At 45.2% G+C, this 27,364-nt stretch overlaps 1 protein-coding gene and 1 non-coding gene across 2 annotated transcripts in view; both read right to left on the reverse strand.

The window, feature by feature from the left end:
- The window catches only part of CDCP1 (CUB domain containing protein 1), a 155,610-nt gene that overhangs the window by 60,144 nt on the left and 68,102 nt on the right, over positions 1–27,364 (reverse strand). The window lies entirely within an intron of this gene.
- Positions 4,969–5,050, reverse strand: TRNAS-AGA (transfer RNA serine (anticodon AGA)). Its single transcript has one exon. It is a non-coding gene; the product is annotated as a tRNA-Ser (tRNA).

A 27,364-nucleotide genomic window follows, 5' to 3' on the forward strand; every position in this document is an offset into this window, starting at 1 on the left:
TATGTGAAATTTCTGTCCCTAGCTTCAGAATCTTGGGGAGACTATCTTTTGAAGGATCAATGCCAGATATTAAATGGTGACACAAATTGAGAGATCACTCTGCCAGCTAAGAATGAAGTGAAAGGTTCAGGAAGGTTTGAACCCCTCACACTCTGGCACCCCTTGCCCAGGCAAGTCTGCACAATTCAACTCAACCCCATTGTGTCCCTGACCTAGGCAAGGCTGCTTTCACTTTGTGCCAGCCTCTGGTCACTTAACTGGGCTCAGCCTCCTGAGTCCTTAACTTTTCAAGTCAGCAGGGATAGAGCACCATACCCACCTGCAAGATGGCCTGTACCACCCCAGCTCCTAGCCAGACTACACCCCACACCCCTATGTTTTCAGGGGACCCATTGTAATTCTCAATGGGCAATCAATACAAGCCTCTGAAGTGCAGGATTGACCCAGCTAAACTGAGACTACTTATATAATCACCCTACCAATAAACCCCTTCTGGGCCTCCTACCCTTTGGCTGCTGGTTCTTCTACAGTTCCTCAAGCACAAATACCTGGGTTTCAAGCCAGCAGAAGTTCCACTTGCAGAAAAAAGCTAGGGCCAAACTAAGCCCCTCTAGCTCAGGAGCCAGGATTTTAATGTGTTGAGGGGGGTGGTCCCACCTCTCTGGTCACATGGCTCAACCCTTAGCTTGCTCTCAGGTGTTGCACCTTAAGCCCTAAGCCATGTCCATTGTCTTCTCCCCTGCTGCTCTTTAACCATGTTTCCCTGCCCATATGTTGTTTAGCAGCTGGCCTTTGCCCAGTTACCTACCTAACTGTAGCCCTTTGGTGCTGGTTCCCTGCCTTTTAAGTAGCAGGGATAAGGGGTTTCTGCTATACCCACTCCTGGTAAGAAGACTGATTAAAGCCTCTGCCTTCCCTTGGAATGCACTGTAGCATGCTATAATCATAATTCATTTTGTTACATGTACGCAAGAACAATAGTGTCTGATGCAAGCGTGGTATTCCTTCCAAAGGCTCTAGTACTAGCTTAGTGTCTATCCATAAAATACCGAGAGCATATTTCTTTATAGCTGACATTGCATATAATTATAAATATGATGTAAAGTTAAATATCTCTGTTTGAAACATTCTTTTCACTTCTATTCCTAGAGATCTAACTTCTCTGCTGTTGTCCTGATGCCGAAGTCCAATGGAATTTCTAAGAATTTGCATAATTGAATCAAACTAATTTAAGTGCATACTCACTCTGTATGATACATTAGGTCTGCAAATGCAAATTCAGAGTTTTGTGCCATGTTTTACTTGTATGAGTCATGTACATTATGTGGCATGCACATTAACCAGTTCCTCCATTGTGGGCTCAGATTGAAAGAGAGGTAGCAAGCACAGTGGTTTCTGTGATGTATGTGTACAACTGTATCTCTTCTGGAGAAAACTGGTACTATGCCAGTGCTACTGTGTTTGCATTCCAGTGAGGGGGGAATGGTACAAATCAGTGGTTCTTAGATTCAGTGGATCCTTGTTAGACTCAAAGCACACCTCAGAGAGTGCCAGTTTTTAGCTTGCACTTGTGTTTTGACTACGGAAAAATAATGGAGCAATTCTTCTGTTGCAAAGAACTCAGAAAGCCCACAGCCAATCAGAATGTTTCCAATAATAAGGCTTCCTATTTGAAATATCAGGGTTTATCTGTGAATCATATGTAGGTGTTTGTATCACTAAGAGTGCTACAATTGAACAGTACCCTTAAAGGGCTCTCACAGTGCCCAGGTTAAGAATCACTGCTATAGATTATGCCCTCAGAGCAGCAGCAGTGCCAACAAGTAGAAAGAAAAAGCCCACCCACTGATCTTATGCTGTTACCAGAGTGCTGGTAAGAAAATCTATGAAATTGGCAGATGAGGTAGTTAGCTATGTGAGTCAGAAGTCTGGCGGAAGGCAGGGGAGAGGTACACCTTTTGCATCTCTGATTCAGGTAGTTTATAAAGTGCCTTCATATTGGCAAAGGACTAAGGACTGAAAGTGGTGTGCTGCTAGACAAAGAAGTCCCTGGGCCCGGTAGGCACAGATTGTTAAATGCTACCTGAACTATAAAAGCCAAGCTTTTCTCTGTGATATTGGTATCTTTTACAAGACCAGCTATATACCTGGGAGAGCTGTTGGACAAGTTTCAGGCATCAGGTCCCCCCCCCCCCACCTCAGCTCAAAAGCTTGTCCAACTGCTCTCCCAACTCTACTGTTGGTCCAATAAATGATATCACAAAAAAAGTCCTGCCTCTCTATTTCCTCACAGCTACCATGGCTACATGATAAACCAGGTAAGATGCTGCTACTGATTAAATAGGTGGGATAACATCACAGGGCATTGTGAGGATTTATTCAGGTTTGTAGAGTGCTTTGACCTTCTCTCAGAAAGGTGTTCCAGCAGTGCAAAATAGGATTCATGTATCCACAGCCATCTCTGTGGTGATATAGGGTGTAAAGGCCTTATTGCTGCTGTTGATGAGTGTGCTAACTATATGGATCTGTTTGTGTTCTCTGAAATTCCCCTGAACATAATAGCTATATCTTTGGAGAGTTCCTTGAGAAGAGAGGTAATACCAGATTGCCTGCAGGAGGCTCTCCTCTACACTTGTGGCAGATTACTGACCAACAGCAAGTTTCATAGTTTCATAGTAGCTAGAGTCGGAAGGGACCTAGGTAGATCATCTAGTCCGACCCCCTGCCTTAGCAGGAAAGAGCACCGGGGTCAGATGACCCCGGCAAGGTGCTCATCTAACTTCCTTTTAAAAATCCCCAGGCTAGGAGCCTGCACCACTTCCCCTGGAAGCTGGTTCCAGGCCCTAGCTGCTCTGACTGTGAAGTAGCGCCTCCTAATATCTAATCTAAACTTACCCTCCGCCAGTTTGTGACCGTTATTCCTGGTCACTCCTGGCAGCGCACGGGGGAACAGGGACTCCCCCAATACCTGCTGATCCCCCCTGACCAGTTTGTAGCAGGCCACAAGGTCCCCCCTTAACCTTCTCTTGTGGAGGCTAAACAGGTTCAGGTCCCGTAGCCTCTCCTCATAAGGCCTGCCCTGCTGACCCCTGATCATACGAGTGGCCCTCCTCTGAACTCTTTCCATATTGTCCACGTCCCTCTTGAAGTGTGGCGCCCAGAACTGGACGCAGTACTCCAGCTGCGGCCTGACCAGTGCCGCATAGAGGGGGAGGATCACCTCCCTGGACCTGCTCGAGATGCATCTGTGGATGCATGACAGGGTACGGTTGGCCTTCTTGACTGCCTCCCCACACTGCCGGCCCATGTTCATCGTGGAGTCAATGACGACTCCAAGATCCTTTTCCGTCTCCGTGCTGGCAAGAGGGGAGTTCCCCAACCTGTAAGTGTGGTGCCGGTTCTTCCTCCCCATGTGCAACACCTTGCACTTATCAGTGTTAAACCCCATCCTATTCTCATCCGCCCACCGTTGCAACCTGTCAAGGTCAGCTTGTAGCCTATTGCACCCTTCTAGTGCACCCACATCCCCCCACATCTTAGTGTCATCAGCAAACTTGAACAGGGTGCTTTCTACCCCGTCATCCAAGTCACTGATGAAGATGTTGAACAGTGCGGGCCCGAGGACCGAGCCCTGCGGAACCCCACTGCCCACATCCTTCCAGGTCAAGAAGAACCCATCCACTACCACCCTCTGGGTGCGGCCCTCCAACCAGTTGGCGACCCATTTGACCGTGTGGGCATCGACACCACAGTCTCCCAGCTTTTTGATGAGGACAGGGTGAGAGACAGTGTCGAAAGCCTTCCGGAAGTCCAAAAAGACTACATCCACAGCAACCCCTGCGTCTAATGATTTGGTGACCTGATCGTAAAAGGCCACCAGGTTGGTCTGACAAGACCTGCCACTGATGAACCCATGTTGGTTGCCCCTGAGCATGCATTCCCCTGCAAGGCCCTCCTGGATGTGTGCCAGGATAATTTTTTCAAAGAGCTTACCCGGGATTGAGGTAAGACTAACTGGCCTGTAATTTCCCGGGTCCTCTTTTTTTCCCTTTTTGAAGATAGGGACCACATTGGCCCTCTTCCAGTCCTCCGGTACCTCGCCAGAGCACCACGAGTGCTCATAGAGCCGCGCCAGGGGTCCCGCAATGACCTCGGCCAGTTCCTGTAGAACCCTAGGGTGAAGATCGTCCGGACCAGCGGACTTGAACACGTCCAGCCTCTCCAGAAGTACCCTAACTAACTCCTCGCTAACCCCTGGCCCAGGTGTGTCTCTCTCGGGGCCCGAGGGGGGCCCAGCAGGGAGGTGGCTGAACTGGTCCCTACTTAGGAAGACAGAGGCAAAGAAATCGTTAAATATGTTAGCTTTGTCATCTGGCGTGATGACTAAGTTGCCCATTGTGTCCTGCAGGGGCCCCACATTACCCAGGACCCTCTTTTTACCCCCTATGTATTTGAAGAAGGACTTCTTATTGTCCTTAATCCGGGAAGCTAGTCCTATCTCCAACTCTGCCTTGGCCTTCCTGACTGCCCCCCTACATCCTCGGGCGACTGTAACATAGTCCTTCTTGGTGATGACCCCATCTCTCCATTGGGTATATGCCTCCCTTTTAGCAAGCAGACATTCCCGGATGCTCTTAGTGAGCCATGGGGGTTTATGTGCCCTCCTGCTCCCTTTGACCCTTGTTGGGATTACCTCCCTTTGGGCATGGAGGATTGTCTCCTTAAGGAGCAACCACTCACCTTTGACATCTGATTCCCTTCCCCTCTGGGTCCTCAGCGCTTCCCCAACAATCCTCCTTAGCTTGTTGAAGTCAGCCCTCCTAAAGTCTAGGGCTGTTGCCTTGCTGCAGCCCTTTGCCACCTTACGCTGGATGGTGAATTCCAGCAAGTGATGATCACTGTCTCCCAGGTGGCCCATCACCCGCAGCCCCCTCACCAGGTCATCACCCGTGGAAAATGAGGCCTGCACGTAGTCGGCAGGATTCGAACCTGCGCAGGGAGACCCCAATGGATTTCTAGTCCATCGCCTTAACCACTCGGCCACGACTACCTGCTGTCATTCACATTCAAAAACTCTGTGTATTCAGAATGAACAAACAAACATGAATTTTTTCAAGGAGATCCTGGAAGCCATTCATGGAAGTAGGAACCTCTTCAACATGCTTTCTAATGTAAATTGATCACTTTCTAGTCTCTCTTGAAGAATGTTAGCAATTTAGCATGAAAAGTTAAGCTGGCATCTTCTAACTGCCAGACCTGTCCAGGGGTAGATCCAAGGAGTGCAGCTGGTGTGCCTGCCCCTCCACCTCCTGCCCCACACACACACTTTGACTGTGTGGCACCTTCACACTGAGCTGAGACCACCAGCTCGTCAAGCGGTTCCTGTCAGAGCTTCTGCTTTTGTATGGTCCTGGAAGCCAGTGGCTGAGCGCTGCATTGCTCAGCTACCCTTGCTTACCTGTGGCCAAAGAGAAGAGTGGCTGCACCCGCTCCACATGTCATGGGTGACTGGTGCCTCTTGAGTGAGGGGAGACACCAGTCAGCGAGTGGGGGGTGGCCCCCAGCAGCCGATAACGCTGACTGGGGGGTTCTCCGCCCCGATCTCACTCACTGAAAAGCAGCCGCACCACTTCCAGAAATCCCATGGCCACTTTTGGAAGTGGCACGGGTGCTTTTGCTGGCAGCCCCACTCCCTAGCCAGTGCTTGCAGGGGGGCACTAGTGCTCCTGCCTGCCCTCCTGCCTGCCAGCTAAATGAGGAGTGCAGCTGGACAGGGGGTGAACAGTCTGTGCTGCCCCAGTGATGGGGGAGGGAATAGGCCTGGGAAAGGGGATGTCCAGCCAGGGCGGGGTGCAGGATTGAGCTGCATGGGGGGATGGGGGGCAGCTCCCACCACTACTCCTACCCCAGCAAGGGCATAGGTTGCATGTGCCCCCAAATTTGTGTGTGGTGGGGTGGGCTGTGGCCAGGGAGGCACTGGGCACCTCCCAATGGGGGCTGGGCTATGTTGCAATCAGTATGGGGGGCAGTGGTACTAGGAAGGGAGTTGGGGGGACTACAGTGAATTCTGGAGTGGCTGCAGCCTCCACAGTGAAGGAGGGAGTGGGGCACAGGCAGGGACAAGCACTGCACAGCCAGGCAGAGCCCAGGGCTGAGTCATGCACACCCCAGGAGGGCCTGGGGGGGCACATGCCCCTGGATCTGCATATGGGGCAGGGTGGCGTGAGGTAGGCTGGACCCGGGGCAGCACTGGTCTCTTCCCAGGGGGGGATTGGGTCAGGCTGCACTCAGGGTGGGCGGCAGTGGCAATGCTGGGAGCAGGGCTATGGGAAGGGCTGTACCCACCCCAGAATTTGTTGTAGCCCCCCCAACCCTCATCCCAAGGCCACTGCCACCCACCCTGAGCACAGCCCAGCCCAGCCCCCCACCAGGAAGAGCCTGGTACTGACCCGCACACAGATGCAGGGGCACGCGACCCCCATGCCCTTCCAGGGTGCACATAGCGACCATGCTGGGAGGGAGGGCCAAACAGGGGGAGAGCTTGCATGTGGCTGCCACTGCTGCCACCACCACCCGCTGCTGGCTATTGGCAGAGGGTGGTGGCCCAGCAGCCAAACAGGAGAGCAAGGTGGGGTGTGGGGCCGGTGAAACCCAACGCACCCCTTCCCCCCCATCCCCTGAAGCGAACGTGTCTGGGGAGACACCGCTGCTGCACCCTGGGACACGCTCTGCCCCCACCTGCCCGTAGCCCCAAAGCCCTTTCTAAGTACTCTGGGGGTTCGTATACCTACAGTTGACAATCCCTGTATTAAACGATTACAGTTACAAGCATGTAAGTCCTCCACATTTAAGTCTTGTGTGAGCCTTTCCATACTGGAATCAAAAGGCATTAGAAGGAATCTGGTAGCTTTCAATGAGCCTTAAAATCTTTCACATCTGTTTTGTCACAAATGCTATGGTGCACAGCAGTGCTTCACTGTAGTAGAAACTCACTCTTGCCACAGACAAGGCAGGGAGCACTCTTATCTACTGTGGCCTTGTGGGCGGGTTGTTACACAGCCAGCTGCATCCTCTCTCTTACACCAGCTGTACATTCTTTACCCTCTTTAACCACGTATCATGTCATTGGCTCAAAACTGACTCAGAGGGGAGAATTCATCCTTCTGAATCAATACCACTTCCAGCAGAGCCTAGGATGTTCCTGAGAAATCTCCCACTAACACACTGACCAAGTCTGACACTGTGATATATTTGGCTTTTTCTACAAGGAATGGCTTTTATTGTTTTAATTGCTTCCTGCCCTGGGAAGATATCTAAGAGGCACTTTCCAAATATTTTGGCATGAGTTCTTACCCTAAACACAACAGAGCTAAAATGAATTGGCCTGCATCAACAATATGCAACATGTTTACTTTGTGTGCAAAAAACGGAGTGCTACTTCTGGCTAGCGACGCCGGGAACTTAAAGGATTTGTTTGCAATTCATTGTGCAGATCCCTAAACTGTTATAGTGCCTTGCAGTGTGAGTCACTGTGTAATGTTTTTGAGAACACAGAGAACTTTACTGATAGTAATTCTTACAACATCTCTGTATCCTATTTCTTTCTGTCTGATACTCGATTTCCTTGGTTAAATTCACCATTGGTGTCAATCAGCTGATTTAAAGTTGTTGGAACTGTGCCTATAATAACAAATATGGACTCTAGGTTAAATTAGTCTTTGGATTAATTCTATGTATTTTTTGTGATTTCACTTATATCACTATTTTCGCTATATGTTTTTTCTCTTAAAATATTTTATCCATATTTTATACAGTGCACATATGGCAGATAAGAGCATTTAATACAATATTGGTGCAAACATATCAATCAAATGAGTAGTTTTGCATACCTCAAAACATTGCATCACTGCTGAAATCTTGCAGTTTACCACCACAAAGCCCAAGGAAAATTCTTTGCCACTTTTTTTTGCAAACTTGGTAAAATTCATTAAGCACAGTTATGAAGTGAGGATGATGATTCAATAGGTTGCATTCTGAGTCAGGGCTAAATCATATTGCTGGTGTTCAGTAGAAAGTGAGAGAAATATGCTGCAGTAGGTATCTTTTTCATAAAAAATAAAACAAGATTTGACCACTTCTGGTCATCAAAAATCCCATGGTACTTTTATCAAGTGGTTGGGATAATGCTACTTTTATCTAAATGCATTTTTATTTAATAATTTTTTTCTCTATAGTTTTAGCAGAATATGTTATTCTTCTTTTTTCATTTTAATTCTTTGGGTAGCAATTAATAGTATTAAATATGGTCACATCATACTTTAGGAGTAGCTTCAATTCAGTGACTAGTAAAACAGCATTCATGTTGAGTTTATCAAATGCTTTGGGACTTTTAGGATAAAAAATATTATACAGAAGTCATTATCATCAAGCAATCAAAAGTAAGGGGTTTAGTGTAATGTACATGTGAATTGTTGGATCTAGCTCTGAATCTTAGTTCAACATTTTAAGAATTCTCTGGAATTGGCATAGAACATTTCTAACACTGATAGTACAATGGCAAAAGAAAGCTATTATCAGTTATAGTGGCACACAAGAGTACTTAGTTACTATGGAAGTATATAAAAGGCTAACAGTGCTCAAAGAGAAGAAAAAGTCAAAATCATGTCAAAAGTTCAAGAGTCTGCTGAAATTTAAGGCCAAACCTTGCAAAATGATGAATGCCCTCAGCTCTCATTATTTCAGGGGCCATGAAGGGCAGTCCACTCTTTAAAGAGAGTTGTTGGCATTGTATAGGAGCCCCTTAAAGAATAACACTCTATAATATTTAGTTTGAAATGTGTGTACCTCTTTCATAAATATAATGTTCACTTCTATATCAGTATTTTAAAGGAGTTTTTTATTCAGTATAAGTTATTGAATGCAAACATTGATTAGAATAGAAACCTTGTGCAAATGCACAAAATTATGGGTATAGCTTTTGAAATGGAATAGGAACTGGTAACATGGTTGCACTGATGTGGATGGATAAAATCATTTACAGACTTACATGGAAGAGCAGATATAACTTAGGTCTAAGTCATTCCTTGTGCAGCTACATAGACTTTAATAAAAATAGAAATCAAGGATGTTATAGACCCTATGTTTTTATTTTTCCCTGAAGTCAATACAATTTGATTACAGAAATATGAAGGCTTCACTTTTAAAAAGTCACACAGATTTCTTAGTTCATTGATCACACTTGTCATATAAATTCTGGTACACTGTAGTATTTTTCCCAAAATATCAGTACATTTCCTATCTAAAGTCATTTTCCTAACATCCTTCTTACATTATTTTCCATTTTTCAGTCTGAAAACCAAAGCAAGGTAGACTTTTTAAAATAAATGTAACATATTACTAATAATTCTTAGCACTTTTCTAAAGCCTCATGAGCAAACAAGAATGGGAAGAATTTGGGCCAAGAATTTCAAGATTTAGTCTTCAAAAAGTCTATCTGAAACTCAGTTCCTTAGTTTATCCTAGGCAGGTCTCGGTGGCATCTATTGGTTGCTTGTCACTTTGTAAAATCTGCCTCTCATTTCAAATAAACCTTGACTAGCTCAACCAGGGCAAAATCCTGGATTGCTCCGCTCCCCACTTAGGCTTGTATCTACTCTGATTGCTAGCCCCTGGTGCTTAATCGTGGCTATTGCTAAGAGACTGCGGTAATCAGTAACTGATATTGCTCTGTTCAAAGTTTTCCAAAATACTGTGTTGGCTTGGCTGTTAGCTTATTCAATCAGCACTACATTGACCTTTTACCATCTTCTTTTTGAAAACAAAGAAATAAAGTGAAGAAGAAAGGGAGGAAGAAAGATTTCTAAAAGTCTGTTTTTGTGCAACCTAGTCTATTAATATCACCAGTCTGCAATGTAAAGGCAGCACTTCAAGGAAGAACTCTGAGTAACTCTGGGATGTTATCCATTATACTTTCAAGTTGCTCCCTGCTAGCATCTGTGGATCATATGGACTTCTTTATACATATCTTGTTATCCAGCTTTGCTGGGAAACACAGCTGTTAACTTTGCTTGTGAATGCCTTGCTGGAAAGGCAAATATTCTTGTGATTTTGTTGTTGTTGATATATTCTAAGGGTGTCTCTTTCCTGAAAAGGAAAGCAGGCAGAGGGTATCCCACAGTCAAAAAAGGGACAAATCTCATTCTCAGAATCTCTGCTTGACTTGAGTGCAGTTGTAATTTTTGTAAATGGGAAGAGAATTTGTCCTTTTGCCTTCCTTAGCTGAGGAAATTGTTAAACACTCACCTACATCAACTTTCTTTTCTATAAAATTGAAGGTAGATCTTTTCATTCAAAATGCATTTTAATTTTTCTACTAAATATTCTCCCCATTACCCCCACCCCCCAACTTCCGGCCTCCTATTATTGCCACTGCTGACTTTCCTCTATGCCATAACTTGTACTTTGTCAGTAACTAACACTTCTGGAAAAAAAGGTTTGAGATGTAGCTGTAAGGCTTGGCTAAACATGCCCACACATATTTTCTTCTTTTGATACAATCATTTCCCTCATCTGACAATAAATGCACTTCATTCCGGAAAACTAAGCTGTGTTCCCCCTCAGTTACAAGTTTGTTGCTACATGTAATATTGGGCAGTAAGTGTCACTGTTGAGCAGCAGTACAAAGCTTTGTAAACCCACTTCTGTGAAGTACCAATACTTTAAGGTCTATGGAGGAAGAATGCCATAGAAGTGCCAAATAATATTATTTATGATTAAAAGCTTTTGACTCTTCATACCATGCTTAACTGCAGAGGAGAAAGTTTATTCTGCTAATGAGAGATGAAGACTGATTAATTTTAATGGAATGTTCATTACATAAGAAGAATCAGAACTCATGGTAGAGGTGATATCTTTTATTAGACCAACTAGATTTTTGCAAAAAAAAAAATCTTTAATTAATTTCTTTAGTTAAAGATTTTTTTATTTTATTTTTGAAAAAATCTAGTTGGTCTAATAAAAGATGTCACCTTTAGCATGAGTGCTAATTACTTTTGCCTCTCGACCAATAGGGCTACAATCTAGATACTCGTTACATAAGAGCAAATTTGTTGCCAAGAAAAAAATAATTTTCTAGTTAATACAGTAAACTATAAGTTTATTTATTGCTTTAAGCTGACCCAGTAAGAAGTAAGGGTTGACTATGATGAAGTTCTTGTAGAATAGTGATTCTCAAACCATGGCCAGGGAATCATGGTAACATTATACTAGCTCTTCCTCTTTGCTTCTAGCTGACTGAACAATGGTTATTTTGTTTCCCAGCCACTTCTACATTTTCAAAATTTGATTTTATTCCATATAGGAACAAGTTAAAAAAAATATCTGCTGTTTTCACAAAAGGGTGTTGAATCCATCAGTTTCTTAACTGAAACCTAAACTTTGATTCAAGAAGATGGGTGGCCTGATGGTTAAGGCACACCTGTGGAGCCAAGTAGACACTAGGTGCTAGTCCCTGCACTGCCTAAGTCAGAGTGATCTGGGAAGAAAAGCTCTGAATCAGTTGGAGCAGGATCCAGCTTCTGGATCAATCAGACTGGGGTGGGCAATTATTTCAGGAGTAGGGCCACTTACTGAGTTTTGGCAAAGCCATTGAGGGCCATATGACAGGCAGCCAGGGGCAGATAAATATTAATTTTCTAAATTTTTTAGGGGCCCTGCAGGCCAGATAGAATGGCCTGGCAGGCCGCATCCAGCCCCCAGGCCACGTTTTGCCCACCCCTGTATCAGACCAATGTTCTAATCACAAACCATAGGGTGTCTCAAAAAAAAAATTCCCTGATAAAAATTTTGGTTAAACTGATACCTCTCCACAGCTTGTATTGGATTTGACAAAATTAAATATTTTGTCAATATACTAACAGAGTACTAATCACCTCATTTGATGTTAATTCTGAAACCTAACGATGTTAGTTTAAATATCAGTATTGTTAACAATTTCACTGCTTATCAAAGTATGTCTAAGTAGGTGTGAAAGAAGGACACATTGTAGCAGGCCACTAAGACGTGTCTGCTCCTTTAAGGCTGAAGCAGCCTGGCCAGGGAGCTCTGCAGACTACGTTGGGGTAACAGCCTAAGGGCAGCACCTGCAAGCATTGCATGACCAGAAGAAGGCAGTGTTTTGGGGCATATAAATCTAGGGTTGGAGTTTGAAAGAAGACTCGCTCTCTGGCAACTGCCAGGGAAGGAGCTCCTGCATGACGAAGCTACCTGAGACTTGGTGCTGCAAGACTTTAGGAGCCTCCCAGGTATTTAGGATAGGGAGCATGCTGTACTAAGGGTGGAAGTTTGTCCTCTTAAAGGGACATAGCAGGGTTGTCACTGATAATGCGTAAGTTATAGCCTAGGGGCCTATGCTTGTGTTTATGTCTGCACCAGAGGACCAGGATGAGGCTATAAGGAGAGGTTTGGAGGCCTCATTAGTGCCTGGAGAAAGGGGCAGGTGATTTGGGTAAAGCCTTGTGTCAGGAGGGCAGAGAGCGCTAGCGCCAGGAGGGGAGCAGAAGTGAAAGATAGTAGTATAACACCTGCGAGGCTTGGGACACGATATTGGGGCAGTTGAAGTCATTTATTATGCCCTTGGTTTTAGGGCATAAAAGGGGCAGCCTCCCACCTAGAAACAACTTATTAATTACATCCAAAGGTGTTGCAGGAAAAACAGGTGGGCGGACTGCCCTGGACAGGTGAGTGGGCCAATGTAGGAATCAGCCTTGGGACAACCCCCTGTCACGTACATGTATTAGGAAGATACATAAAAACTACTCAGGTGGCATCTCCTTGTCATCAGTAATGGACAACATTTGGGCTATGGACAGAACTTAAAAGATAACGAAAATGTTTTAGAATCTGAATATAACGAAGTTTTCCTGGCAGTATCAGAACGTCAGTTTAGTTACTAAAAGAGGCTGATTTTTTTCCTATCTTGAAAAAAATGCACACAATGGCATGCATAAAGGAGTTAATAAAGACACTTCAGCAACCAGGTAAGACCTATGGGCAGAGACGATCTGAACAGGGTGTGGGGCCCAGGGCTAATCAGCATGTGTGGGGCCATGCCCCCAGCCACAAGGGAGCCGGCAGCAGATTTGGTGGTGGAGGGGTGGCGAGCAGCCAGACACGCCAGATTAAGCAGCAGATTCAGCAGCACGGGAGACGGAGGGACTGAGCGGCCAGACATGAAGCCGATGCCAGTGCAGAGTTGCTGTGCCGCTCAGCCCAGCTCTGCAGGACCCCCCAAAGTGCAGGGCCTGGGGTGGTCACCCTGCTTTGCACCCCCTAGGGATAGCCCTGCCTATGGGATCAGCATTTCCTCTCATCTGCTCCTCAGAACGAAAACAGGTGGCACAAAAAGTTAGGGGGTTGGTTGTCAGTATAATAAGGGCATGAATGACTGGTGCCTCCTGAGACTGGAGGGCACCACAGTGGCCAGCAGCAAGCAGGGACCGCCTGCAGACGCCAGCGTTGGTCTTGGCGTTGGCAAGTGAGGTCCACCCGGAGATGCCAGCGGCAGTGTTGGCAGCGGTGGGAGGTGGGGGTGCCGAGTGGCAAGCAAGGATCTCCTGCAGATGCTGGCAGCAGTGTTGGTGGTGAAGGGGGGCAAGTGGCAAGCAGCAACTGCCCCCAGAAGCCAGCAGTGGCTTCGGCAGCAGCCAATCTCAAAGGAGACATGTGCCCCTCTGTGCCCCCCCATGTGTCACCTATGGTAAGGGCCATCTTTACAAACCTCTGGTCAGCAAGGGACTTTACCCTGCACTCCTTTATAGTCTTCAAATAGCCACAGAAACCCATTTTGATCAGTAGCCTTGTTGTCTGCTAACCCATGTGACTCCTCTGGAGAAATGGGAATTGCAGAGCCTGCAGTGCAAGCTAATGCTGCTTTAAGCAAAGTTAACATTCAGAATCGTTCCCTGCAGTTCTTCTCAGTGCTTTATTGAGGATATGCTACCTAGAGCAGCTCCTTTGCTCATACTTTCCTTATATTACTTACTGTTGGGAAAATGGTGAAAGGCAACTATATGGCAGGATCATTGATAATACTATTAAGTGCTTAATGGAATTTCAAAACAAAACAGGACCATAAATCAGAAAATAATTGATATCAGGGTGGAGGGAGCCCTTTCCATTTTTTTCCACTATCAATATATGTAAATAAACAAGTAAATTAATCACATAAGAAACCAATGTTCTTTCCAGCAGAGCTACTGACATTCCATTTCCAAATTTTTCATACATAATGAGGATGATTAAATCAATAACTATACCCAGCTCAGGGACATACTTCCACTGTCACCCTGGAGAAATTTCTGCTAAAATAATATCCCAGTAATCCAATGATGAGAGAGTCACAATTAAATTTTTTCTTTGCCCTAATCAGACAGAGTTCACTTAACTGATTTTTCAAGCTGATAGTTATTGCAGTGCTTCTTTTTTTTAATACAGTGATTAAAACAACAGAGTGTAATGAATTATTACTCACATTGAGAGAGAAAGGTGGGGGGATTTGGACAGGCCAGTCTAACCTCAACAATATTTTATTCTATTTTTGTCTTTTACTCTAAGGCACTCTGAGCCTTTTTTGGGGGGAAGGGTGCATTATAATTCTAATAAATAAATACACTGAAAAAAGTAATTTATAGACTTGTTCTGTGTGGTTCATGTCAGCACATGTGTAACATAAGAGACCATTTGCTATATTAATCCAAATAAAACTGAGTTTTAGCTAGCCGTGAGTAACTGATACAGCTGTCCGGGAAGTATTTGGCCTGGTATGGTATTCTGTACTTGGAGTATCTTGAGTAGTAGTCATAGTAGAATATTTTACTGGGTTTCCATAGATATTTAGTCTGTCCTTTGCTCCCCAAAATGTTGGGATTAAATGGCTGTTGCATAATCTTGCTATTAGTACCATATATGGTGCCTGGATGCTTCAACCAAGAAGGAGGCCCTTGCTTTAGGCACTGTACAAACAAGGGGTAACAACCTACACTGGTAGTTTATAAGAGTTTGTAGTCTAATTAGAAGGGAGAAAATGACTGGGAAGGGCAATGGGTGGTACCAAGGGAGGAAAAGAGCTGCTTGTGATTACTTTGAAAGACAGCACTGAATAGAACTGAATCTCCTGATCTCCAGCATGGAGCTGGATGCACTAGATGCTCTTACCTTCTACCAGAGAAGTGTTTCAAAGCAAGGGTGACCAACCTGGTGGCCACAAGGATAAGTGGCACAAGCAACCTCTGTGTGGCACATGGCAGATCAGGGAAGGGACAGTAACAAGTATGGGAAAGATTAATTCTCTATGTTCCCCAACCTCTATTCTGAGTACAGGGGACACCACTTTGTTCTGTGTGGCCTCTGCTTTTGTTTTTGCAAGATACTCCAAGTACAGTAATGCTTGCACTTTCCTTCTTCCTTGGAGGCAGTGGCACGTAGGGGGGTGGGAAATCTGCATGCTGTTCAGTATGGCCCAATTTCAGCCTGAGAGACTCACATGAATAAGAGAAATGGATAGATTATTCAGGGCAAACCATGACAGTCAGCATACGGTGCGTACTAACAAATGACAAAATGTGATCTATTGAAGTTGATAGGGCAACCCACAAGCTTAAAGTTAAGCCTGTACCTAAGTGCTTTGCTAGGTAAAGGTCACAGTGATTAGTTGGAGGATGGAGTTCAGTAATACCAATTAAACAAAGCATATATGCATGAACTTAAATCCATTCTATTCAGGACGCAATACAAGCATTTGTTTATTTTAAGGATGTGCTTAAATCCCACCAACTAGGATTTAAGAATTTGTTTAAATGCCACCCTGAATGGGGATGATATTGCCTGATCCTAGAACCCATGGTTGTTTTGACTAGAAGTTACTCTAGCATAAATATTAGTAAGAATAGTTGCAATGAACATTAATAGTGGGCCCAGGTCTTGCATGGCAGAGGACATATTCACCATGAATAGTGGCTGAAGAGCTGGGAATCAGTATCTAATCAACAGGGATCCTGGCTTTCCCTGATTAAAAGTTGCAAATTCTCTGATCAAAATTCAAATAATCTGATTAAAACTCCCCAAACTTGTGTTTTTCCATGATTAAAATGAAATGCCACTATATATATATAGTAGGGCTGTCAAACAATGAAAAATTGGATCCTGATTAGTTGCGCAGTTTAAAAAATTAGTCACAATTAATCACAATTTTAATTGCACATCTAAAAACTCAAAATTATACAAAGTTATGCAGGTACTTTGTATGGTTGGGGGGGTTGGTGTGGGGTGTGTTTGGGGGGGAATTTGTGAAGGTGTGGTGGACTGTGAGAGTGTAGGTGGAGCCTGGGGGGAGTGGTCTCTGCATGCCCTGGCAGGATGTGGGGTACCGTGGGTCAGGAGTGAGGGGCAGCAGCAGGGCTGGGGGGTATATGCTCCCCCATGCCTTCCCGGGGGTGCACACAGTGGTGCTTTGATCTACACCCCCACATCCCTTCCCTCCTCCTCCCTCCACAGACTTACCGACATGGTGCTGCTCTACACAAGGCTGGGCTGCGTTCCTGGCCATGTGCAGGTTGTGGCTGCTCATGTGTGTCTGTCTGTGTGTTTGTATGCACATCCCTCCTCCTGCTATAGCACTGCTGGGTAGCTTGGAGGCAGTGCAGTGGAACCACATGCATGATTAACGCATTAAAAAATTAATTCAAGAACCAATTAACACGTTAATCACATGTATTAACTGCAATTCATTGAAAACCCTAATATATAGGTATCAGTTAAATGCAAAGTTTTATTGACATATTTACAATTTTAAAGCAATTGGGAAGCCTATCCGTGCCTCAATCACTATAATAAAATAAATTCTAAATACCTATACATTTTGGCATTTGATTTTGGGTTTTTTATCATGGAAAATCAGAGCTCCCCCTGCCCTTTTGCTCACCAGGATGTGGGTCCAGCTGTATCTGTCCCCCCTCCCACTTTGTGGCGCTGAGCAGTCCTGATATGCCAGTGCCCTGCCCTTGCCCCTCATGACTTGAAACCCACAGCCCCCCAGCTCCACTGGTGCCCCTCACTCCCCAGGACAGCTGGAGGGCAACCCCAACTGCCAGTACTACAGAGCCAGGGACCCGGGTCCACAGCCTCCTGCAGCAGCGCCTGAGCCCCGGCTGCCACCCACAGGAGGCAGCAATTGCTGTAGTGGAGAAGAGCACAGAGCCCAGTTCCTCCTCCCCAACAGGCAGCACAGCCAGAGCAGAGCCCATGGGGAGGCAGATGTGGGCTGCCTGCTGTGGGCTTGGGGCTCCTTGTCCTGCTGTCCTCCCCCTGGGGCCTCCATGGCCTAGTGGGCAGGACCCGGTGTGGCAGGGCAGAGCAGAACTGGGCGGGGAAGTTAGTTGCCGCTGCTGGAAGTTCCACACTGCCATGGCAAGGTGCTGCCTGCCCACCCGGAAGTGACAAGGGGCATGATCCCACGCCATTACCCCTGCTGCTGCCAGGCAGGCAGGAGGCACCTTACCATAGCAGTGCAGGGCTTGTGGCAGCAGCACCAAGTTTTCCTGCCCTGCTGTGCCAGGTCCCACCTGCTGTGGTGCAGAGAGCCCAAGCCACCTCCATCCACCTCCACCTGCACACAAATCTGGAGGCACATGCCCCCTACTCCTGCCCTGGGAGTGCATGTAGTGGCAAGGAGCCAGCCCCCCTCTCTCCTCCCCTGCCCCCTGGACAGGCTGTCTGTGGCTCCATCCCACTCCCTGCCTAGGCTGTGTGGCTACACATTTCAGCTCCGGGCCCTAAGCCTTACACACCACCTGGGCTGGGCACCAGCCCCAGCCCTGCCCAACTACCTCCTTCCTTCCCTCCCTCACTACGGGGTCCTCAATTCCCCCTCCCCCTCAACCCACCACCATAATTGCCTATGAGAGATGTTCTCCAGTCTGCCTGGCAGCCATGTGCATGTGTATGTGGGAATAGGCACATCATGTCCCTTGCTGATTGTCCTTCTCCTGCTCCCCTCCAGCCCCTGCAGGCTGGAATTCTGCCAGCCTGCAAGCAGAAACCCACCCTTCCCCACATTTTTCCCCTCTAAAGGAGAAAATCCATGTTTTTCTCCTGAAAGTGAGAAAACCCTCATTCTACTGCATTTTTTCATGGCAAACAGAAAACCTGGGATCCCTGCTAATCAATCATCTTCAGCTTTGTAAGTTGATGGCATGCAATGTACAATTATTTGATCAAAAACCAGACCTCACCTATTCTTAAATGTGTTCATGGTTATTGAACAGATCCTTGCAAAGGTTAGGTCTATTTGTATCTGGATTCTGATTAGATGTTGAATACCTGCAAAAATCCATGTTGCTTATACCTGGTGCTTTGGTACAAACTTGTTTCTTCAAATCACATAGACAAATCAATTTAAGTTTGAGCCTCTTTTTAAGGAAATAAAACATTTTTGTCTAGGGCAAGGTTTATAAATATCATTTATATTTTTTATTTCATTGGACAGGTATGTTTATACAGCAAGTATAGGGACATTTCTGCAATTTATTAAATGATTTTATACTACAAAAAGCAGTAGACTTAAGTTACCTTTGAATTAATTACCTCGTATAAGTCTCTTCATTGTGATATCCTAGATAGGAATATTGTATGCATCTGCCTGATAATATGACTTAAATATTGTTCGGTGCATGCATGGGGCCTGATCCTGTAGCCTATATTAATAGAGTTAAACCTTCCTTACTAGAGGCTAGAGCCTTCTTGGAGCTTACTCATTTGAATACAGGTTACCCAAGCGTGTACGTAAGAGGAAAAGAACCGAACACTAAAAGTGCTTAATTAAATGGATAGCTTGCAATTTTCCTGTGAAACTAGGTGTGATTAATATGTCATGATTATAGGAGATAATGGTTTTAGTAGCATAACAGAGTAATTGTTGCCTCCCCTATCCTTCTCTTGTCTTTTGTCTATACCTGCTATCTCCTTTTAACATGCATTTTAAAGGTCACCAGTGGAAGAATACACATATATTGTCCCCCTTTTCTCTCTAGTGTATATAGAAAATATTTTATCCTTGGTTGTAGCCTTGAAAGAAAGCCGGTTCACCTACATAATGTCATATTTTTAGAAACAGTCACATACAAAGAATTAGCTGCTTTAACAGCCCAGTTCAAGAATACACTTGGTCTTTTCTACCTTGATTCACAGCTCCCATGGGTGGATTTTAACTCCCCCATTTCCTATTATCTTTTGAATCCAACCACGCTTTCCTAAAATAAATACCATCTCAGCTGTCATAAAGGTCATGTAAACGATTAAAGATACTACTGTAGTTGCATAGGATTTTGTGCTGATGTGTAATCTAGGTAAAGTTAAGGCAGGTTGTCTAGGAGACCAGAGCTAAAGTTCTCATTCCAATTGCAAAAGTGTCAAGATTTCCTTGAAGTATTATCTCTGAATATAACAAAGATGTGAGCATCTACTACTAGCACTATTTAGAGCAATGCAAAATGCATCAAGAGAGTGAGAATCCCCACAAGAACACACTTTACTTGTTTATAAGATCTGAGGCATTCAGAGCCAGCTACAGACTTCACTAATGTTCAAGATTATTCTGATCTCCTACTGCAAGCTCAGTGCAGGTGTCTCCTTCCTGTTGCCTTCACAGAAGCCCTCAATGGGGAGTTTAGGAAACTATCTTCACAGAGCTACTTGCAGACCAGGGCTGTAAAAAAAAAAAAAAAAAAAAAAAAGGATAACAGGCCAAGAAGATCACATCTGGAAATAAATGAATAATTCCTCCAAATCAGAAGGAGTCTAGCATGCTGGTTCAGGTCTGTTAGGGTAGGTCACAGTATAACAAAGCTTCTTTAGATATAGGACCAACAAAAGGGTCAACAGCCATACAGCTAGGACATAGTAGAAGCTAGCACTGCTTTTCTGATACCTGGGAAGTTTTTTCACCAGGTTCTAAAGGAGTTACATATTCAGCATCCATTAGCTGCCAGTGAAATTTGGGTTTTTAACTCCAAGGCATATTGAAAATCTCAGCCCAATAATATAACCCTGTCACATCCTCTTGTTACCTACTTTATTGGTTAGTTTCAAGACACTGGAGCCTGAGTATTTGCAAATGCCCCAAAGTAAATGTGGTGTACTTACTGATGCAGCCCAGCTCCAACAGGCTCAGGAAATCTTTATTTCATTTAGTGGAGCCCATCCACCGATCAGGTAAGGGCTGGGTGGAGCTAGCCTCACCTCTTACATGGAGGGCAAAGAGCTTCCCGGACCTGATTGAAGCCTGTGTTTTGGAGGTCCAGCAAGCCTTCGCAGGCAGAGCCTCTGGATGCTGCAGATGCATTGGGGTTCAAAGAAGCAGGCAGGGCTAAGAAGAGCTGGGGAGAGCTGCCTAGTCGGCAGAAGCAGTAGCTCAGAAGAGCCGTGGAAGACTACCCCGGCGGGACCGGAGCAGTGAGTGGCTTTGGCTATAGCCTTAGCGGTGCAGACCCTGGGAGCTCAGGTCCCTGGACACTCAGTGCACATAGTGGTGCATAGGGCTGCCAGATGCTGGGAGCTGCATGTGGAGGCTCAGATCTGCTACCCTTGGCATGTGGCTGAGGTTCTCAGTGCATGATGTCCCAAACCCTGGGAGCAGTGCCAGGCTGCTCGGATTTGCTACCACTCCCTGGCGTGAAGCCAGGCACCTGGGAGGCACCAGCAGGGTGTGGCAGAGGTCCCATGGAGCCTGGATTTTGGGACCCACACAAGACAGCCTGAGCCCCAATGGAGGGCATAAGGCAGGGCCCTGAGTGGCCTCAGCAAGGCAACCCAGAGCCCCAGGAGCCCCTCCCAGTCTGCTTGCCTGGATTTATGAGTACCTAGGGAATGGGTCCCCACCGGAGAGGAAGCCCTGGGGGATGGGCATCAGGGGCTATAGAGGTACTGGGACCCAGGGTTTGGCAATGGCACTCTAGGGGAATGCCCGGTGATCTTGGCCATGTGGGTACCTGAAAGGGGGTGGAGGGGAAGGGACTAGCATCTCATATTTTTGTAAATAGTTTTATATGTATATTATTTATTCTTTAATGTGACCTGGGTTTTGTCATCTATTTGAGGTTGATCTGTATCTACTTGTTGTTCTTGTTTTGTCTGAACTTACCTGTTGATACTGTTGTTTATCTGCCTTTGTACTTGCCTGTTGCCAACAGCTGCTTACCTGCAAAGGAACCCTTGCTTTTTGAGATGGGGGGGGACCCCTGGGATCTTTGATTGTAGAATATTTAGTGATCTGAATATTGTATATATTTACCCTTTTTCTCTCTCATGATTTTGTAAACATTGTTACCTGTATATTAATAAACCTGTATGTAGTTAAGCAGTGGGGTCCTGGCCCGACTCTATAGGGAACTGAGGGGAAACTGTGTGTGGCTGACAGTTCCTTCCCACAGCACCTCTGCCTGCTGACAACCTCCTTCAACCCTCTGTGTACACATACAGAAGGGGCGAGGATTTTTATAGGTGACATCTTTTATTGGACCAACTGCATATTGGGCTCAGGCAGGTGGTCCGATAAAAGATAACATAACAAAATTCTTGGCTCATGCATAATTGCTGGACCATCATGGCTACAGCATCACTATCAAAGTAAGGAAAGATCTTTTCTGATATTTCTTTAAATCTGAAACACCAAGTGAATGAGTTAATTTTACTCTTGGTATTTTACTCACCATTTTACTCTGGTGAGGTAATGGATCATGGCTTGCCCTCAGCTAATGGCTGCTACACTGAGGAAAATTGTTCAAAATGTGCAGACAATTACTGCTGCTAAAGGAATTATGGTCCATGAGTTAGGGCATTAGTTTGACACTTAACAAATCTGGGGTTCCGTGTGTTCTGCCACTGATTTCCTGCATGACCCAGGGTGAATCATCTACTTGCAGATCCCCATTTTATTGTTGGGAAAATAGGACAGAGAAACAGGGGGTCTTCTCTGTGCCAATTTCGCTGTGGCCTGCCCACCTGTTTCTGGCCTTCTCTCCTGCCATGCCTTGATGAAAATTAAATTAATTGATGTTGATTAAGCAGGAGGCTGCCCATTTCTTGCCCCAATGTCTGGGGGCACTATCTGTGGCTCCGTTCCTCCCCTACACTGCAGTTCAAACCTCACAGAACGTTATCAATATCACTGGCCCCGCACTGGGCCCCAGAATCCTACTAATTGGACCCCACTTAAATCCCTCCATTCAGGCAGCCTATTCTGCCTTCATTACTGGCTGCATAGCTCCCCAAGTTGCTCCCCCTTCTGGGTGTGGTCCCACTGGGACCTTTGGCTCACTAGCCCTGGCCCACTTCCAGGCTAGCCAGAACCCCAGGCCCTCAGCTCTTGGGTGTTCCTTGTGGTGGGCCCCCAGCCCTTCGACCCTTCCAGTCCTGGCCCCAGCATTGACCAGTCAGGGAATGTCCAGACAGGTATGAGTCTATGGCCTTTTCTCTCTCTCTGGGGGTCCACCCTCCAGATCCTCCAACAAGAGGTAACCCACCTGGTTGTGGGGGCTAGGGTCTAAGGCACCCCGACCCACCTTTCACCGGGGTGGTAACTGACCTGGCATTTCCTGGGGTCTCCCGTGCCACTGAGACCCCCACCAGGCCACCCACTCCCAGCACAGTTTTAGGTCATGCCCAGGACCAGGAGCCTCCTTGACCATCCCCTACAGCTCTTCCCTTACCTCCAGATGATACCTGCAGCCAGGCAATATTGTTGCCTGACCTCCCAGCAGCAAAATGCCCTGTTTATATGGGCAGCCCTGAATCCAAAATGGTATCCCAAGTACACCAAGCACATACATACACACCACAACACCCAAGTTAGGAACTCACCTGTGTGTGTATATGTACATGAGTGATATGTGTGTGAACTGATATACATGTATGTCACTATATGCATGATATATGAATTAGTGATCTGTGTATGTGTATTGGGTGTGCAGGTATTGGATTCTGATCTAATTTCTTTTGGTCTATATAGTGTGTGTAGGTGCTTGAATTGGTGATAGGTATGCATTTGCCTAGGCTGGAAATTTTGGATGTGTATGTGCCTGAATTGGTAGTGTGTGTGTGCATACCTGGTGGGGGTGCATGCACTTAGAGTGTATGTATGCGCCTAGTGCATGTGTATGCACCAAATTGATTTCTGAGTGTGTGCATGTGTAATTGTACACCGTGCCCTCCTGCCCAACAGTGCAATATTTAGATCCTGAGAGTTGGCCTGACCCCACAGGGCAATAATATGACCTACTAAACTTTATCAAAGTATTTGTTTTTTACTGTGTTAATGGTGGACCTACACACAACATTTTTATAGATTCATGATCTGATTTATCACCATATTTGTACCTGATTATGTTAATTCTAGGAGTAGGAATAATGCTTTAGTAAAGGCTGGCCCTATTTTATTATTATATTTGCATTTCTGTTATTTTTGTTTAAATTTATATTATGGTTGTATGTTTGTTATATTATGTTGTTTTCAGGAGCATGGCTTTCAGCCAGAATCCTTAATAAATTCAATTGAAATCCTCTTAGTTAGCAATGAAGTTTACATTTCCAAATGGCTAAAATATGATATCTTCAACGTTTCAGGGATATATGTTGTAGCCGTGTTGATCTAAGAAATATAGACAAACAAAACTCTTGGGTTAGAGGTGATATCTTTTATTAGACCGACTAATAGTAGCAAAAGATACTGAAAGACTAAAGCACTCCACTACTATAATAGAGACCATATAAGCAATAAATCCCTTTTTGTCTGGTGTTTTCAAAACCAGCTAGCTAACATGGCCTCTTTGTTTGGAGGTAGGGCTCTCAAAATGATCCCATCAGAAGAAACGGTCTGCCACCTCCTCAGGAGAGAAGAGGCAGCTAGATAACATGTATGTCAAAGGAATTCTTATGAAAGGCAAAAACACAGAAAAGGAAATGACTAGAAGCTGTTCACAGTGAGATGGGAAAATGTTTGGGGACCTGTTTTATTACGTCTGTTAAAGCAAATGACCGATAAAATAATTATACAATGGCATTTCTCCCAGAAGGACAATAAGCCACTGAATCCTCAAACATATATTTTAGAAAATTAAAATTCAGATTAAGAACCCTACACCTCAATGTTGTTCAGGAATCATTATTAGAAAAATCCATTTTTGCCAGCAGATACTGCATATTTGCAACATAATTACTGTCACAACTGTGTGTCTTCTAGATGTGGGGAGCTCTGGCAACTTATGCGCCATTGTATGATACCTGGCACTTTCAAAAGACAGCCAGTGTTTCTGGAGAAGAGATTCTCAGTTTTTTTAGAGAATTGGGATCCTAAGATTTCAAAGCTGAAAACTTTGCTGAAAATGTCTTTTATTTTAAGATTTTCAAATCCTTAGGAGAAATGGGATCTAGGAGAATAATTATTTAATATATATCACATATGTTGGACAAGGAAAGAGCACTGGCTACAGCAAGGAAACTTAAGTGCCTCATGTCTATATAAAAAAAAATCTCAAAATATTTTTGTTTCATCATCCAAATCTCTGCATGCAGGCTCAGCAGAGGGCACTAATCCCTCCCAAATGAGAATGTAGTGAGCGAACCTGCTATATTCTTCCCAGTAATGCAAGACAGAAAAATAAAATATATTTTCTTGGATGCTGTGTCAGCAGGAAAGTTGCATGGTAAAAATCATTTGAATCTCCTCCCTAGTTAGGCAAGACACATTCAGCTCTTCCATCTGATGGAAAAATTGTGAAAATTGGAAGATAAATTTTGCCCGTTTGTTCTATGGTATGAGCATCTAATCTCTACCTGATTTTTATTCTTGTTGATTGCATTTTAACTTTTTCCTCTGTGTTTTAGGGCAATGTTGCTGTATTTACTAGACTTGTGCAAAGCAGCAAGTATTAGATTCAGATTTGGATTTGGCTGATTTGGAAGGACAGTGATTCAATTTGGTAATTTGAATCACTGTCCCAATTTGATTCAGCTGATTAAGATCCAGAAATTTGGTGCTGATTTGGAGGTTTGGCCATAGATTATTCAGGCAGCAGTCCACGATGCTGGACACAGCTGCCTCCAGCTGATAAGTCTGTTGTGGTGGACGGACAGAAGGGATGGGAGGGGGCATATCAACATCCCCACAGCAAGGGAGGGATTGGGACTGGGGCTGGGACAAGTTGCCTAGCTGAAGCGGGGGGAGTGGGACTCGGGGAGGGGGGCTCCCATCACTGTGTGCCACTGGTCCAGGAGCTGCTCTTTTGGTGGCTCCTCCAGTGGCTCTCACTGCCAGTTCAGGAGGGCATGGGAGCAGGTGTGTGCCCCTGGATCTGCTCTGGGTGGGCTGGGCCAGGCTGTGCTCTGGATGGGCTGTGGAAGGCACTGGGAGCAGGGGGCTATGCCCTGCTGCAGCTCACCCAGCCGGGGCAGGGAGGCACTGGATAGTGCCACTGCACTGCCACAGACAAGTGGCACGCAGTGGTGGAAGCCGCTCCAGCCTCCTCGCACCTCTTGGGCAGGCTGTGACTTTGCCCCGGCTGAGCAAGCAGTGGCAGGGCATGGGGGTGGGTGTGTGCACCCAGATCAGGCTGGGTCTAGTGGCAAGGGCTATGGGGATTTTTTAGGGTGGCTGCAGCCCCCTGATGGCCCTTGCTCCACTGTGCTCTGTGGGGCAGGTGGAGCCAGGGCTGCGCTCCGGGCTGTGGCTGGGCCTAGACACCTGGAGTGTAGCCCTGGCTTCACCCACCCCGTGGAGTGCAGCCTGGTGGCAAGCAGCTGGGGCTAACCTCCTGGAGCGCAGCCTGGCCCAGCCAGCCCTGCGCAGATCTGCGGCCACACGCCCGCTCCCATGCCCTCCTGGACCAACAACAACAGCCGCCAGAGGAGCCACCAGAAGAGCAGCTCCTGGACCGGCAGAGCATGGCAGCATGCAGTGGCGAGAGACCCCATCCCTGAGTCCTGTGCCCCTCCACCCTGGCTGGGCAGCTTGTCCCAGCCCCAGCTCCAATTCCTCCCTTGCTGTGGGGTTGTTGATCTACTCCCCCCACCCGCTGCTTCTCTCCCTGCTCTGCCCACCACAACAGACTTACCAGCTAGAGGCAGCTGTGTCCAGCATTGAGGACTGCTGACTGTATAGTCTTTGGCTGAATCTCCAAATCGATTCAGATCTTTTAATGGGTCTCCCGATTCAATTTGGATTTGGAGAATTGGGCCGAATTTCCTCCAAACTGAATCAGCTACCAAAGCTTTGCACAGCCCTAGTATTTACTGTAATTCACCATGCTCAGAGATCCCACCAAGATCTATGCACCACATAAGCCCACTGTGAGCTGTTAGCCCATTACTGGATTTTCCCCTCATTGAAGTTAATTGGTCCTAGATCCTCAAAGACATGGAGGTATCCAACTCCCATTGATTTGTAGGTGTTTACCCCAAGAAAAGTCTGCATAATTAGTCCTGTAGCAAAAGTTTAAAAAATATTTTTAGAGACAGACTGGAAAGCTAAAATTAAACTTGAGTTAATCTTAGATATAGGTAGTTAATACCTCTATTAATTAGGCAGTAAAGTCATTCAACATAACATTATCTATTATATATTACCATAATACTATAATATACAAATGGTCCATATAATAATATATTAATATTAATTAACATGGTAACTTATGAATAATGTCGTTGATATACTATTACTGTATATTTCATTGATTTATATAGCCATGTATTCAAGTATTAATATGAATTCAGTTTAATTGCTATATACTATAATTAAAGAAGAGATGCATAGAATTCAGAAAACAATAAAATCCCAATTTGTTGTACTTGCAAATGCACCTAAATCTCTCATTTTGTCTCCCAGCTTTATTTACATGCCTGTTGTACAGAGAATAAACAATGGACATTTTGGTTGTTGCTTTCCCCACCCTTTGTGGGATAGAAAATGATCAAAATTTACTAGAAGCAAGCAAATAATTAACAGTGAAAATATATTAAATGATTTTAGCCCCTGTTTCTGCTCATGGAATACCTGCAAGCAGTCACATATTTCCTGCATTTTCTGTATAAATCATACATATTATTGTTTTTTAAATACTCTTTGTGTTGATTGTTAATTCTGTATATAAATATTAAAAATACAAATTGCTCTCTTATGATTGGCCAAATAAACCACATGATACCATTTCTGTTCCAGCTGAATAATCATGCAAATACTTCCAGTACCAATACTAAAGCAAATCTAAAATGTGTTTTCTATGAACAGTCATGCATACAAACTTTGAAAACTCCCTCTTGT

This window comes from Crocodylus siamensis, chromosome 5 (genome assembly GCF_052110815.1).
Source record: "Crocodylus siamensis isolate JL-2025a chromosome 5, ASM5211081v1, whole genome shotgun sequence".
Taxonomy (NCBI): domain Eukaryota; kingdom Metazoa; phylum Chordata; order Crocodylia; family Crocodylidae; genus Crocodylus; species Crocodylus siamensis.